The sequence below is a fragment of the Amblyomma maculatum genome, chromosome 1 (genome assembly GCF_055883805.1).
Source record: "Amblyomma maculatum isolate TAMU_Amacu chromosome 1, ASM5588380v1, whole genome shotgun sequence".
Classification (NCBI taxonomy): Eukaryota; Metazoa; Arthropoda; class Arachnida; order Ixodida; family Ixodidae; genus Amblyomma; species Amblyomma maculatum.
The window spans coordinates 401042520-401057050 of record NC_139344.1 but is presented as its reverse complement, the minus strand read 5'-3'; positions in this window follow the sequence as shown (position 1 = coordinate 401057050).

Genomic DNA, 14531 nt, shown 5'->3' with positions numbered 1-14531 from the left:
CTGCTTTCCCCCTTTTCACAGTTTCGAATGTTTTCTTAACACCGTCCTTCTACACTGGCGGAACGTCTGACGGCATTTCCCTACAGCAAATCTAAGTATTGTCGTGACTCCGCTAGCTGCTGTAGAGATCAGTATAGAACTCCTCGGCTACTTTGACTGTCTTGTCCATATTCGTGATGACATTGCCCGCCTTGTCCCTTAGCGCATACATCTGATATTTGCCTATGCTCAATTTTTTCTTCATCGCTTTGCTCAAATTTTTCCATGTTATACTTCCTTATATCGGCCACTTTGCGCTTATTGATTAGCTTTGATATCTCGGCCAATTCTATGTGGTCTGTTGTATTGGAAGCTTCCATACTCTGCCGTTTCTTAATCACATCCTTCGTCTCCTAAGAAAGCTTACTGGCATCCTTTATAACTATCCTACCGCCTACTTCAACAGCGCACTCAGTAATATCTCTGAAATTATTGTTCATTGCTTCTAGGCTAAAGTCGTCATCCTAGGTTAGAGCTAAACATCTATTCTGTAGCGAGATCCTGAACTCTTCTGCCCTCTACTTCATCGAAAATTTGTTGATGAACTTTTTCCTTACTAGTTGTTTACGCTCCCTTTTCAGATTTAGACTAATTCGAGACCTTACCATCCTGTGGCCACTGCATCGCACCTTCCCTATTATCTGTACGTCCTGCACAACGGTGGGACTAGAACACATTATGAAGTCAGTTTCATTTTTAGTCTCCTCGTTAGGGCGTTTCCATGTCCACTTCCGGTTCTTCCGTTTGGTGAAGAAGGTGCTCATGATTCTCATGTTATATCTCTCTGCAAGCTCAACTAGTAAGTCCCCCTGCTATTCCTAGAACCAATGCCGTAATCACCCACTGCTTGATCTCCTGCCTGCTTTTTCCCTACCTTGGCATTGAAGTCTCCCATTAGTACAGTATACTGCGTCTTTCCTTTCCGCATTGCCAATTCTACAACTTCGTGGAAGTTTTCGACTGCCTGGTCATCGTAACTACATGTTGGTGCGTAGACCTGTACAACCTTCAGTTTATACCGCTTATTAAGACTAATTACGAGGCCGGCACCCTCTCATTAATGCTATATAATTCATCTATATTACCAGCTATATACTTATTGACAAGGAAACCTACCCCTAGTTCTCGCTTCTCCGGCAAACCTCGATATCACAGTTCATGCCCGTCCTTCATACAGTATATGCCTCACTCCACCTCCTAACCTCCCTAAGCCCTATGACATCCCATTTCAAACCCTCTAGTTCCTCTAATAGCACTGCTAAAATAGCTTCACTAGCTAGTGTTCCAGCGTTGAAAGTTGCCAGGGTCAGTTTCGAACAGCGGCCTGTCCAGCGGAGCCAGATATTCTCAGCACCCCCCGCTGCGTCACAGGTCTGAGCGCCGTTGGTGACTGAGGGCCGGGGTTTTGTAGGGCTAATCATGGGAGGATGTGGCAAATTACTGCACCAGGGTGGTCAATGTCTGTTCTGGTGAGGGAGTGCGTTGCCGGTGGTGTTCACCGTTATCAGGTCGCACCCCAAACCCTTCAGCTCAAACCCTCATTATGACTCGTAGGCCTAGGCACGTTCGCTGCGCCCCGCGGCTCCAAGATTCCGGAGCTCTCAAGTCCGGCGAAAAACCACAACAGATGCAAGAAACCCGCCCGGGAGTCCGCAGGAGTAGCGCTTACCTGCGTTTGGTAGGTCGGATTCGCGAGCTCGGCCCGGTGGTGACGGGCGCAGGCAACAGCCGCAGGTGTTGGTCGCGAACCTAGTTTGGGGGCGGACAAAATCCGGTTAAAATCCGCGTCAGGATCCCGCAGGTCGCTCGCGGTGGTTCCGATGATGACCCTGAGCGAAGGACGTAGCTCAGGATGTGCCGAAAACCTCGAGAAAAGCGCCTGAAATAGGCCCTGGTAATAGTGCGTAGTACTGCGTTATGAAGGCGTTCGACATTAGCGAATTGAGTCTTGGACAGTTGGAGGACAGATTGGAGGACAGTTGGAGGATTTTTCCGACCGCCGTTGCTCCGGCCAGCGCACGGCAGGCATGTTGCCGCGCACCGCCGTACCAGTATAGACGATGAATAGTGTGGATGAGTACTGGGCAATGGCGCTGCAGCTGATGAACCCATTTAAACGGCGAAATACTTTAATGGCTGATCGTTGTAGTCAATAAAGCGTCAAGCTTTTGCGGCGGCTCTGATACTTGAAAAAACATTTCATAAACCTTGTCTCCCAGCGGGGAATCGCACCTCCATCCCTTGGATCCCCAGCCCAGCGCTTTACCACCGCGCCACGCTCCAGATTTTGTCTCTCTTTGTTTATTGCCTGGCTTTGGCACACGACATAAGACGAAAGGAAACTCCGATCAAAGCATGAAAACATGAATGACTGTCATGGTCAGCCTATGTTAGACTGGCCTCGTCGCTTTAAAACTCCCGCAGGGACACCAAAGGCTCTACCCTTGAGAGCCATTCGAGAGGTTCTACAGCCAATTTTTGAATGGCAATAAACCACTGCATACGCTCTCTCCTGGATCGTGAAACGCTCTTCATAATTCTGCTTGTCTACAGTAATAATTATAGCGAGATTCCGCATGTGACAATACTGCGCCTTTCCTTTTGTATAGATGAATTACAGAACGCCGGTAAACTTTAATGCGCTCAAAGAAAGGCGGGTTGTGTTCGACACTGAACCAACCAACCAACAAGGTGATTAATATACATACGAATCTGACCCCACCGGACGTCCGATCCAGGCGTCCGTGCCCCCTTTCATTTGCCACTTCTTCGAATGTCGCACCACACATCAAACAGAAGCTGACACAGATGTCTAGGAGGGTTAGTACAGCAGGCATCAGCGTCCTTTGAAATTTATTTACAGGAGAGAACATTCTCCGCTGTCTCATGCCATAAAGGAAGAGAGTAATGTGAAACAGTAGTCATCCTCTTTACTCGGAGTATCATTCACCGCCACATTCGCAAAAAATGCGTAGCAGAATGCGGCACTAAGGCTTTCGCCTTTCACCACTTTACACGCCAAAGTGTCTCGTAATTTTGGGGACTGTTGCAGCTTGCGATGGGCACGCGGAGAATACGGATCTGTCATTTGAGGAGGTGATGGTGTTGCCTCTGACGTGAAGATGGATCTGCATACTGGGGTTGGTTTTGTGTTTTCCATCGATACTAAGGAGTAGTATTTTATGCGGAGCGAATTCGGGGCCGTTTTGGTTAGAGTATATTCAAGACAAAGTATGGCAGCCTGAAGTCCAGTCTGCATATAATATTTGTCACCGTAATCCGCTGCCTCAGTCCAGACAGTAATATTATTGGCATAAATAGCGAATGTTATTATTATTGGCATAAATAGCGAATGTTGCGCTTGTGCCAAGTTCCAGACTCTCGGCGACGGGCGCATCATGACCAAGTTGAACAATATGGCTCCGATAATGGAGCCCTGGGGTACCCCTGTCCAAGTAATAGGTTTTGGATACCCATCCCGGTGCGTTGTCATGTAGATGTAGAAACGTAGATGAAGATGTAGTATAGAAAGTTAACAAGGTTACAAAGTTATATCGGGCCTACTCTCTAGAGAATGTTTTCTCTGTACATAGATAATGTGGAAGTGAGTATGCAACAACATGCGCATACAAGGCACTAGCTATGAGCACAGAAAGAAATTCTTGGTTTAGTTGCAAGAGATGGTTAGATACAGTCGACAAGATAGGTATAATTGCATGGAGTGCTTTCTGCTGACTGATTGTCGAGCGCACAGTTTGTGCATATATATTTACCAGTCATATCATCAAATGCCCTGTGTTTGTAGCGGTGACTGCAGAGCCAATTATAATGGAATCGTTTGCCTAGCTATGATCCTGATGAAGTCATATGAAGCTATGAAGTCATATCCACACTGGTTTAGTTATTACAGATGGAAGCTATTCCCAGACCTTCCAAGAAGACTGCGATTTCTTTCTGATATCACAGCTTTCTTCGAAATAATGAAAAAAATGTTCTTTCCACGTAATTTGTTCAGGCAACGTTTCCATATTATGGAGAAATTTATGATTGACGGTGTAAAACGCTTCTAATTGCAAAATTCGCTGCGTTGTTATGTGTAATTCGAGCTATCTTGCACATTTAGCATCCGCTAGAGAATACATTTTTGCGGAATGTATTTCGTCAAGAGCACGCCGAAATCGCATTTATTTATTTATTTATTTATTTATTTATTTATTTATTTATTTATTTATTTATTTATTTATTTATTTATTTATTTAACAATACTGCCGCTCACAACCGAGAGCCTAGCAGACGGACAAAAACATACATGTTATGTTACAAGCATACAATATAAAAGAAATGAAAGAATTAGATTGGACTACTGTAGGTCTATTAAAAGCAATTGAACAGTTTTGTGCACACGATGTTTTATGACGTGTTTCGGCTGCGCTGACGATAAAGAGATGCGTGCATGTCGCGCATGTTATTTGCTTATTGCGCGTCTTATATTCTGGTGTCAAAATGCTCACGTTCGTTTAAGGTCTGTATAAACGAATAATTTATGCAGAAATCCACGTAGTACACAAAGAAATTTTTTGTGCGTGAAGATGGCGCATTGAATCTTCATGCATTAAAGATACGGTTTTTTTTTAACTAGGCCGCATGTTTCAAACCTAAGGGGCATTCCTTTGTGTTGATACAATAGCCCAGCACACATAAACATTTAATTGAAAAAATAGTCAAGCCCCTCGATCATTGCTCCTGTCCGAAGACATCCATTTTATTTTCATTTCGTCTCTTGAAACAGACTGGTTTAGGCAGTGCGGTGAATAAAAATGTCATACAAAATATTAATTCATTTTTATGCCTTGTGCTATATCTGAATTTACTTCGAATGTCACAACCGCCGTCAGTTATTTGTAGCTGAAATTTCACAAAAGGAATTGGATTACAATTTTTTCCTCAGGTAATAGGTTGACGAGATAACCCATGTATCCTATGCTAGAATGCAATTTAAAACGAGCAGTAAGTAACTATAGGCAAATTAATGCTATGATATGGAGAGTGTGTGTTATTCCGCTTAACTGTGAAAAAGTCGATTTTTAACATAGTATTATATTTGACAAAATATTGCAAGTTCACATAGGAACACAATTAATGAGGTCCTCTATGCATCGAATGCCTATCGGCATTAAATGTGTGGAATACTTCGTTTTGTTCAAATGCCCGCGTCACTGAAAATAAACGAACAAGAAAAATTTAGTGTCTACACAATTTTCAGCGAGTGTACCACAAAGTTACACTAAGGTGCTTCATATATAGTCACATCACCTAGCAAGTGAAGAGGAATAACAGATGAGATCAAACACTCACCCTGATCTGCATTTCGCTTTTGCGCCATCTTTGTAAGTTTCGGGCAGGCTTTTCTACTGATTATGTTCTTCTGTTTCCCTTCCAACCACAGGACACATACCTTCTTGGCGTGCCAAACTGTTGGTTTTCGCGCCAACCATACAACTCAATCGATCCATTTCTACGTATAAAACACTCCCTAGGCGCATCTAAAAAAAAGAAAGCATGCATGTGTAGGCGAAATCATTCACACGTGATAAAAAAAGTATGATTTGGACAATAAAGTGAAATCATCACACTCGGAGCAACAAGAGAGTGGTGGAGAGATTGGAATTGAACCAATGAAAAGCGGTCGGTTACTGAACAAAGCCAATAGCAAGAGGTCCAGCGTCTATAAGAATAGACAATGAAATTAAGGGTCAATTAAATGTGCATGCAGTAGTTACAGTGATGCAGTGTTACCTCTTTTTTCACTGCAGTGGTTGCTTTATATATTACGGCAATTGCTCGGCATCTCAGGTAACCCCATGAAAAACCCTCTGCAAGGAACCGAGCAGCAGTGGCGTGTTATTTGCAGCTTTTAATGGAAAGACAGGCTGCCTTATAAGTGCATGCGCATTTCCTTCTTTTTGTACCTTGACTGAAAGCGAGTGAAAAGTGGGTGCTGTAAGAGGCGCAGCGTCCATAGAGATAGAAAAAAAAGTTAGGTTTCTCTTTTAAAAATCAAAGGTACAAAAAGGAGCAAATATTCCTGCCATAATTATTAATGGCCTACCTTTTCATCAACAGCTTTAAACAACCTGTCACTGCATGTCAGTTCTTTGGATGAGGTTGTCAATGCCAGAGCTTAAAGCTAAGAGCAATATGAGTAATATTTATTGCGGTCACAGCCTTACAAAATTCTGACGCAACACTTCATTACTGTCACTATTCAACCGTCTATTTACACATATTGTCGCGTACATGGTGTTTCAGAATGCCAAGGATAGCAAGGAGTTAGCCCAGACGGCAGCGAGCAGCACAGACACGAACACGCAAGCGAAACTTCGTCGTTCTTTCAACATCGTCTTCCTTCAAACCTTAGTTATGAATTACACTAAGTATAATAAAGTAGATAACAGAAAGTTGTCTGATTAATTATATGCATGTTTTTGTTTGTGTTTAGTCAATTTTGGCTTCTCTGGGTAGTGCAGATATTTTCATAAAATTTCTTTAATTCGGCGCGGAAAAAGAAATTTTACCTACCTTGCAAGCCTTTGTCTCAAAAACGGTTGTGGTGGAGCTGCAATGCTCACGCACTATGTTCTCAGCATACCCTATCAAACTGCTAAAGCATATATCCATATAACGCTTCAATACAGAGATGCGATCGCGCTAATTTCAAGGAAATAGCGAACAATAAACAATGAGCTAACATTTCGAGAAGAAGAATTGTCTTCGTCTGGACGCCCAGGCGAATACATAGCCCCTTGTCGAAACATCGGCGTTTGACCTGAGGGTCTCCCTATAACCTTGTTCGTGTTTTAACGTATTGTTAAGGTTTATTTACTGGGAACCTCTCCCCCTTATCCTGCTGCGTTAACGGACAGACGGCGAGCATCTTCCACCCTCTCACCCTAACTTTTTCTCTCCCCAGCTCTGCCTGACATTTTCCCCTTCGCCGACAAGCCCCCTGGGCTGTCAGTCAGAGTCCCTAGAGTGGCAGGCTTATCCTTGAGACATGCACAATTTGTGTTTTCCGTTTAGGGCGATCTTGGGAAGATAGGCGAGACACCACGTCATTTAGATCGTTGATTCAAGTGAACGCAATCAATGGGCTTGTGTAGGGCGACGACAGCTTCTCGAATAAAGCACGCTTGCAGAAAGCAGTCTAGAAGCGCCCTAAATCTCCTGGAAAGTAACAAACATCCTGGTGCCAACGATCGTAGCGCTGCTTAGAGGGGTCCTGCGAGGCCAGATTGCGTAACCGGCTGAGCCGACTAGCCTCTTCAGCGCGGCAGAGGGGGCTGGAAACTGAATGCCTGGTGTCGAGAAAGAATGGCAAAATGGTGCCGAGAGAACTTCGAGGCAGACGGGGGTAGAGAGGAAAATATGAACTATAAGCAGTTTTCTGTTACTTCGAGGTGTTATATGCATTCGTAATGATTGGAGCCACGTCATCCCAGTTCTTGTGCTTCGAGTCGATATACATGGCAAGCATGTTCGTCAGTGTCCGGTTTGTGCGTTCAACGAGGCCTTTGTCTAGGGGTGGTACGGTGAAACGTAGAGTAACTGGGAAGTACAATAGCACAGAAGCTGTTCTGTTCCACAACATCTGCCGTAAACTGGCGGCCACGGGCACTGATAATGACACGAGGAGGTCCATGACGGAAGACGACAGCGTGAAGCATAAACAAAGAGACATCAGCGGCGGTGGCGGAAGGGATGGCGTTAGTTTCACAGTAACGCGTGAGATGATCAACGCAGACGATGACCCAACGGCTGCCTTTGGACGAGCGGGGAAACAGGCCTATGAGGTCAACACCCACTTGCTCATATGGTGTGGTTGGTGGCGTCACCGCATGTAAGCGGCCCAGCAGAGAAGTCATTCGGAGTTTGAACCGCTGGCACTCCACAAAGGATGTCGCGTAAGGTTGAGTCATTCGGTGCATATTTGGCCAGTAGAAACGTTTCTTAAGGTGGGTAAGGGTCCTGGCAAACCTCAAGTGCCCAGCTGTAATATCATCGTGCGTTGCTTGTCGAAACGAGGAGTAGAGACTAGCCGGTGTGACGAGCAGAAAGCGCGCAACGCCAGACGAGTAATTTTTCCGATAGAGCAAGCAATCGCGAATGCAGAAGGAGTTTCCGGTACTGGATCACGAGCATTTTCAAAAAACAGTACCAAGTCTTGATCTTTGCGAAACTCTCGCTGGAAAATGGCAACATCCGGAAATTGCACCGAAACGGCGGCAAGGTAGTCGTCAAAGTTACCGTCATCGCAAAGAGTATTCGCGAGAAGGAGCCGCGAGAGGCAGTTAGCGTCGGCGCGTTGGCGACCATGTTTGCACGATACTGTAAAGTTGAACTTATGAAGGCGTAATGCCCAGCGAGCCAACCTACCGCAGGCATCGCGCAGATTCACCAGCCAGCAAAGTGAATGATGATAAGTAAGGTACCAGTTAAAGGTACCAGTTAAACCACTGTATGCTGAAAACGACGGCAAGGCACTCTTGCTGCGTCACAGTATAACTGCGTTCATATTTGCTGAAGGTGCGACTTGCGTAAGCGACCACTTGTTTATTCCCGCCATGCTGCTGTATGAGCACAGCACCTATGCCGATACCACTGGCGGCAGTGAGTAGTTCAATGGAAGCTGTACGTTCAAATGATGCAGTACGAACCGCTAGGTAAGAAGAAACTTGGGCTGGCGAAACGGATACTCACATTCCGGAGTCTATTTGAAGGGAATATCTTACGGCAAGACGCATGTCAACGGGTAGGCTACGAATGCAAACGTTAGGATAAAGCGCCGAAAGTAAGGCTAAAGTCCCACACAAAGAAGCTCCGGAGTTCGTTCACACACTTGGGCTCTTTGACGCGTTGACAGCTTCAATATTCAATTGGTTTGGCCTAACACCATCTTTGTCAACCAGATGCCAAACCAGAACGATCTGACGTTCCCCGAAGCGGCCGTTCTTGGAGTTCAGGACGAAACCGGCTTTCTCCATGTAGGTGAGGACAACAGCTCCCCTTCCTCTCTTTTCACTTTCACTCCCAAGTATCCACGATTTTTAGGTGCGGAAGCATAGCGCCATGCTATCCGTAACATGACTTTATTATAAGAGTAGACGCGAAGCGTCTTAAACATGCCACCGATACATACTACCGATACAGATGTGCTACCACGGGAGTTGGCCTAAAAGGAGCGAAGGAATGAAAGGCTGAAGGCTCAACGTGTGTCCGAGACACCCGAACAACGAGAACGTCTCGCTAAACGACGCAGAAAAGCCTAGTCTGATACGCTTAAAGCATAACCATAAGCTAAACCATAAGCACATCCATAAGTTAAACCATAAGCATATCCATAAGTGAAACCATAAGCATATTCACAGCCTAAATTATAAAGCATAACCATAAGCTAAACCGTGAGCATATCCATAGGCTAAATGATAAAGCATGATCATAAGCTAAACCATAAGCGTCACCTAACCCATGTAGCACATGCGCCCGGGCCGATATTGGGAATTGATTGGCGACGTCTGGTCCACCAGTGGCCTGGCGTTGCCGATGCGCTACCAATAATGGTACAGCCATGCGATAACATTGACCACTCTTGGACTCGTGATTTACATGTTCCCCTCTTGATTGGCATTCATGGGCTATCAACGGACAATAATTACCTTGCGAAAAGAATTGCTTGCCAACATTGTGTACAAAATGATATAGGATGGGCAATATTACCCAGTCATGATCAATGTCTGGTCCAAAATTTGTGAATCGTGTTATACGTTGGTAAATGTTTTCTTGCCAGTATATATGGCTTGTAGACATTGAATATAGCTTGGCATTTATTGGTCAATATCATCCCACCGGTCTTAGTGACTTGCCAACATTGTATGCGTATTCAGTTCCAGTCGTCGATATTGCCCAACGAGTGGTGGCCACTGGCCTACAATGGACATATCATGGCATGCATTGATAAATATTGTCCAGCCAGTATTGACGGCCTCTTAACATTGGATATATCTTGGCATACATTGGCCATTATCCCCCTGCCAATCAAGATGCTTCCCAACATTGTGTATATCTGGAGATAAAATGATCAATGAAGGCATACAATGGTAAATATTGTCCTGTCAGTATAGCTGGCTGGTCCATATTTAATATATCTTGGCATATATTGGTTAGTGTTATCCCACCTGTCTTAGTGGCTTCCCAACAATGCATACTTGTTGGTTCGAGTGGGCAATATTGCCCAATGAGCTGTGGCAACTGGCCAGCATTGCACCTATCATGGCATACATTGCCGAATTTTAAAATAACAATATTGATTGCTTGTTAGCATCGAATGTATCTTAGCATACCTTGGTCAATATCCTCCCGCCAGTAATCATGGCTTTCCAACATTGTATATCTCTAATTACAGTGGTCGATGTTGCCTGACAAGGTGTAATGGCTTGCCAAAAACCATACATGTTTACATAGATTAATCAATATTATCATGCCATCATTGATGGCCTGTCAGCTTGAAATATTTCTGAGATACGATTGTCAATATTTTACTACTAGTTGAGATGGTTTCCCAATATTGTATCCATCATGGGTTTAGTGGTCAATATTTTATGGGCAGCTACGATGGCTTGCAAACATTACACGCATCATTGTATGCATTGATTGATATTGTCAGTCAGAGTCCCGAGCGAGAGTGGCAGCGCTTCATTCTTGCGACATGAACTACCTGTGTTTTCCGAGAGGGGCGACCTTGGGAACATTGGCGAGACACGACGTAGTTCAACTCATTGATGCGTTTGAGCACAATAAATGGGCCTGTGTAGTGCGACAATAGCTTCTGGGACAAACAAAGCTCTCGGAGAGGTGTCCAGAGCCACACTAAGTCGCCGGGAAGGTAGGAGACATCCTGATGCCGACGATCGTAGCGCTGCTTAGAGCGGTCCTGCGAGGCCCGAGTGCGTAATCGGGCGACCCGACGAGCCTCTTCAGCGCGGCAGAGGGTGCTTGAAACAGACGGCTCGGTGTCGAGAGAGAACGGCAAAATGGTGTCAAGAGTACGTCGAGGCGGACGGGCGTAGAGGAGGAAAAATGGACTATAGGAAGTTGTCTCATGCTTCGAGGTGTTATAGGCGTAAGTAATGAAAGGAAGCACGTCATCCCAGTTCTTGTGCCGTGAGTCAACATACATCGCAAGCATGTTCGTCAGTGTCCGGTTTGTACGTTCGACGAGGCCATTTGTCTGGGGATGGTACGGCGTAGAGTGACGCAACTGGCAAGTACAATAGCGCAGAAGCTGCTCCACAACATCTGCCGTAAACTGGCGGCCTCGGTCACTGATAATTACACGAGGAGGCCCGTGACGGAGGACGACAGCGTGGAGAAGAAAGAACGAGACGCCAGCGGCGGTGGCGGAAGTGATGGCTGCAGTTTCACAGTAACGCGTGAGATGATCAACGCACACGATGACCCAGCGATTGCCTTTGGACGAGCGGGGCAACGGGCCTATGAGGTCAACACCCACTTGCTCATATGGTGTGGTCGGTGGTGTCACCGGATGTAAGTGGCCCGGCGAAGAAGTCGTGGGGAGCTTGAACCGCTGGCACTGCACGCAGGTGTTCACGTAACGCTGAGTCTTTCGACGCATATTTGGCCAGTAGAAACGTTCCTTAATGCGCGTAAGAGTCCTGGCAAATCCCAAGTGCCCAGCTGTGACGTCATCGTGCATAGATTGTAGAACAGAGGAGTAGAGGCTAGCCGGAACGACTAGCAGAAAGCGTGCATCGCCAGACGAGTAATTTTTTCGATACAGCAAACCATCGCGAATTCAGAAAGGGTTCGCAGATGCCGGATCACGAGCTTTTTCAAAAAGTAATTCCAAGTCTTGATCTTTTCGTTGTTCTCGCTGGAAAGTGGCAAGATCCGGAAATTTTACGGAAACGGCGGCAAGATAGTCGTCAAAGTTGTCATCGCAGAGGGTAGTTGCGAGAGGCAGCCGCGAGAGGCAGTCAGCGTCAGCGTGTTGGCGGCCACTTTTGTACGACACTGTAAAGTTGAACTCCTGAAGGCGTAATGCCCAGCGGGCCAACCGACCGCAGGGGTCGCGTAGATTCACCAGCCAGCAAAGTGAATGATGATGGGTGATGGCTGTAAAGGAACGTCCATAAAGGAACGTCCATAAAGGTACGAGCGAAACCGCTGTACGCCAGAAAGGACGGCAAGGCACTCTTGCTCCGTCACGGTATAGCTGCGTTCAGACTTGCTAAGTGTGCGACTTGCATAAGCGACAACATGTTGGTTTCCATCATGCCGTTGTATGAGTACAGCACCCACGCCGATGCCACTTGTGTCAGTGTGGAGTTCAGTGGGATCTGTCGGGCTGAAATGACGCAGTATGGGCCGCGAGGTAAGAAGAAACTTGAGCTGGCGAAACGCAGAATCACATTCAGGAGTCCATTTGAAAGGAATATCTTTCTTCAAGAGGCATGTGAGGGGGTAGGCTACGTCAGCAAACTTAGGGATGAAGAGTCGAAAGTAAGAGCAAAGTCCCAGGAAGCTCCTGAGTTCTTTCACAGACTTGGGCTCTTTGACGCAGCTGACAATATGATTCTGTTAGTATAGCTGGCTTATCTACATTGAATACATTTTGGCCTATAAGGTCAATGTAGCCCCACCAGTTTTGGGGACTTTACAACAATGAACCATTGAATTTTGACCACTGAAAAACATTGCACATATCATGACATGTGTTGGCCGGAATTGGCTTGCAGGTATTAACAATCAACTCTCAACCTGTATATCCTAATATAGTTTTAACGTCCCGAACAATACTGTTATGTCCTTCGCGATGGCTTTCAAGTATGTTTTATACATCGTCAACAATATAGTAGTAGAGAACACATATACAAGAAAAATGGCTAAGGCTGTAAAGGCACAGTTGGTGTATGGTCCTACCCCATTGCTCCGGTCTCTGAACCCCTGCCGGCGTAAGGCTTCATTTGCCATGAGATAAAGACAGACTCTTGGGCCAAAACATTTAGAAAGCTCCGAAATGAACGACTGGGTGACACTACGCATGCAAGCAGGGCATGCTTCGTGCATTGTTGCCATCGAGTCGGGCGCATGGCTCATGCCGTCTGCGAAACAAATAGAAATGCGCGACTGTTGCGCTGTTCTGAACTGTGAAAACGTTTAGTACAGAGGTGGAACGCGCCGCCGTTAGACTCTACCATTCCATCTATACGTCTTCAGTGTTAAGCGTAAGTCCACTCATACGTCAAAAATTAAAGAATACTTCGTCGCCCTCTACAATAAAACTGCAACAAAACAGACTCATAATGTTTTTAAGCCGAAAACTGTCGCTGCCTTTGCATAGAAACACATTACGGCACAGTAAACAAGCATACACACTTCTGCAATCTGCAGTGGGCCAGTAAGACGTAGCACCTTCAAAACCATATATACTATAGGCTGTCAGCCCGTGTTAATGCGTAGCGATGAGGTTTTACATCTGCATCCTGGAAACGTTAGTCCATGACTGGAAATAGACAGATAAATGCTTTATTTATGCACTATTTCGTTTGCGTGGAGAAAGAAAAGAAAAAATGCTGGAAACCAGAGGTCGTAGAGATTGCGCTAGTGAAGGCAAATGCTGCACCCTTTTGTCATGTACGCTAGATGACTCACAACGAGGCGCCTGCACCGACTGTATTGCGCGGTAGGTGCTCTTGAAAGTACAGAAGACGGGCTAGGTGCAGCATATTTTGTATTGTAACTTACATCAGCCAGAAACTTGCACTTGATTCCTACATGCCGCCATGCCCTGCTTAAAGTGCTTCTGCAAGGGACGAATGATGAACAAACCCTTTAGGCTGTTGATGCAGCATAGCTCATAGTCAAAAGGTAGATCCGCCCACATAAAAAAATAAAAGCTATATTTTCTATACGTTCGCTACCTTCGCCTGGTAGAGAAAAAATCTAGCTTTAGCTTTCTCAGATGTTCTTGAATGAAGTGTATTTAAATTCAATAGAATTGCATGCTGCCCAACTTTTTACTACAAGTTGTGTACTTGTTGTGGCAGATGTTTAACTAGTTGGGACTTAACATTTGCTTGTAAAGACTTAAAAGAAAAAATATTGAATAGGCTTGAAGCATAGCATGCCCACAATTGGAAACTCGAAATAAGTGTCAAATAATTTTTTTTTTGTTTTTCAGAAACAAAACCAAACATGAATACGTGCTCATCACCGAAATATTTGTCATTAAATTATTGTTGACTGGTCATGCTGCTCTTCAAGAAAATTATTTTTCTGCAAAGGCTGTATAAGCGTGCGTATAACTCTCCTGATCTGCGTTCGTATATTTTTGCAAAGTCGGCTTAACGTCACGCGTTTAAAGACTTGTTCCTACGCAGTATTTTGGGAAGATTCTCGATGCTATTATGGGAGTA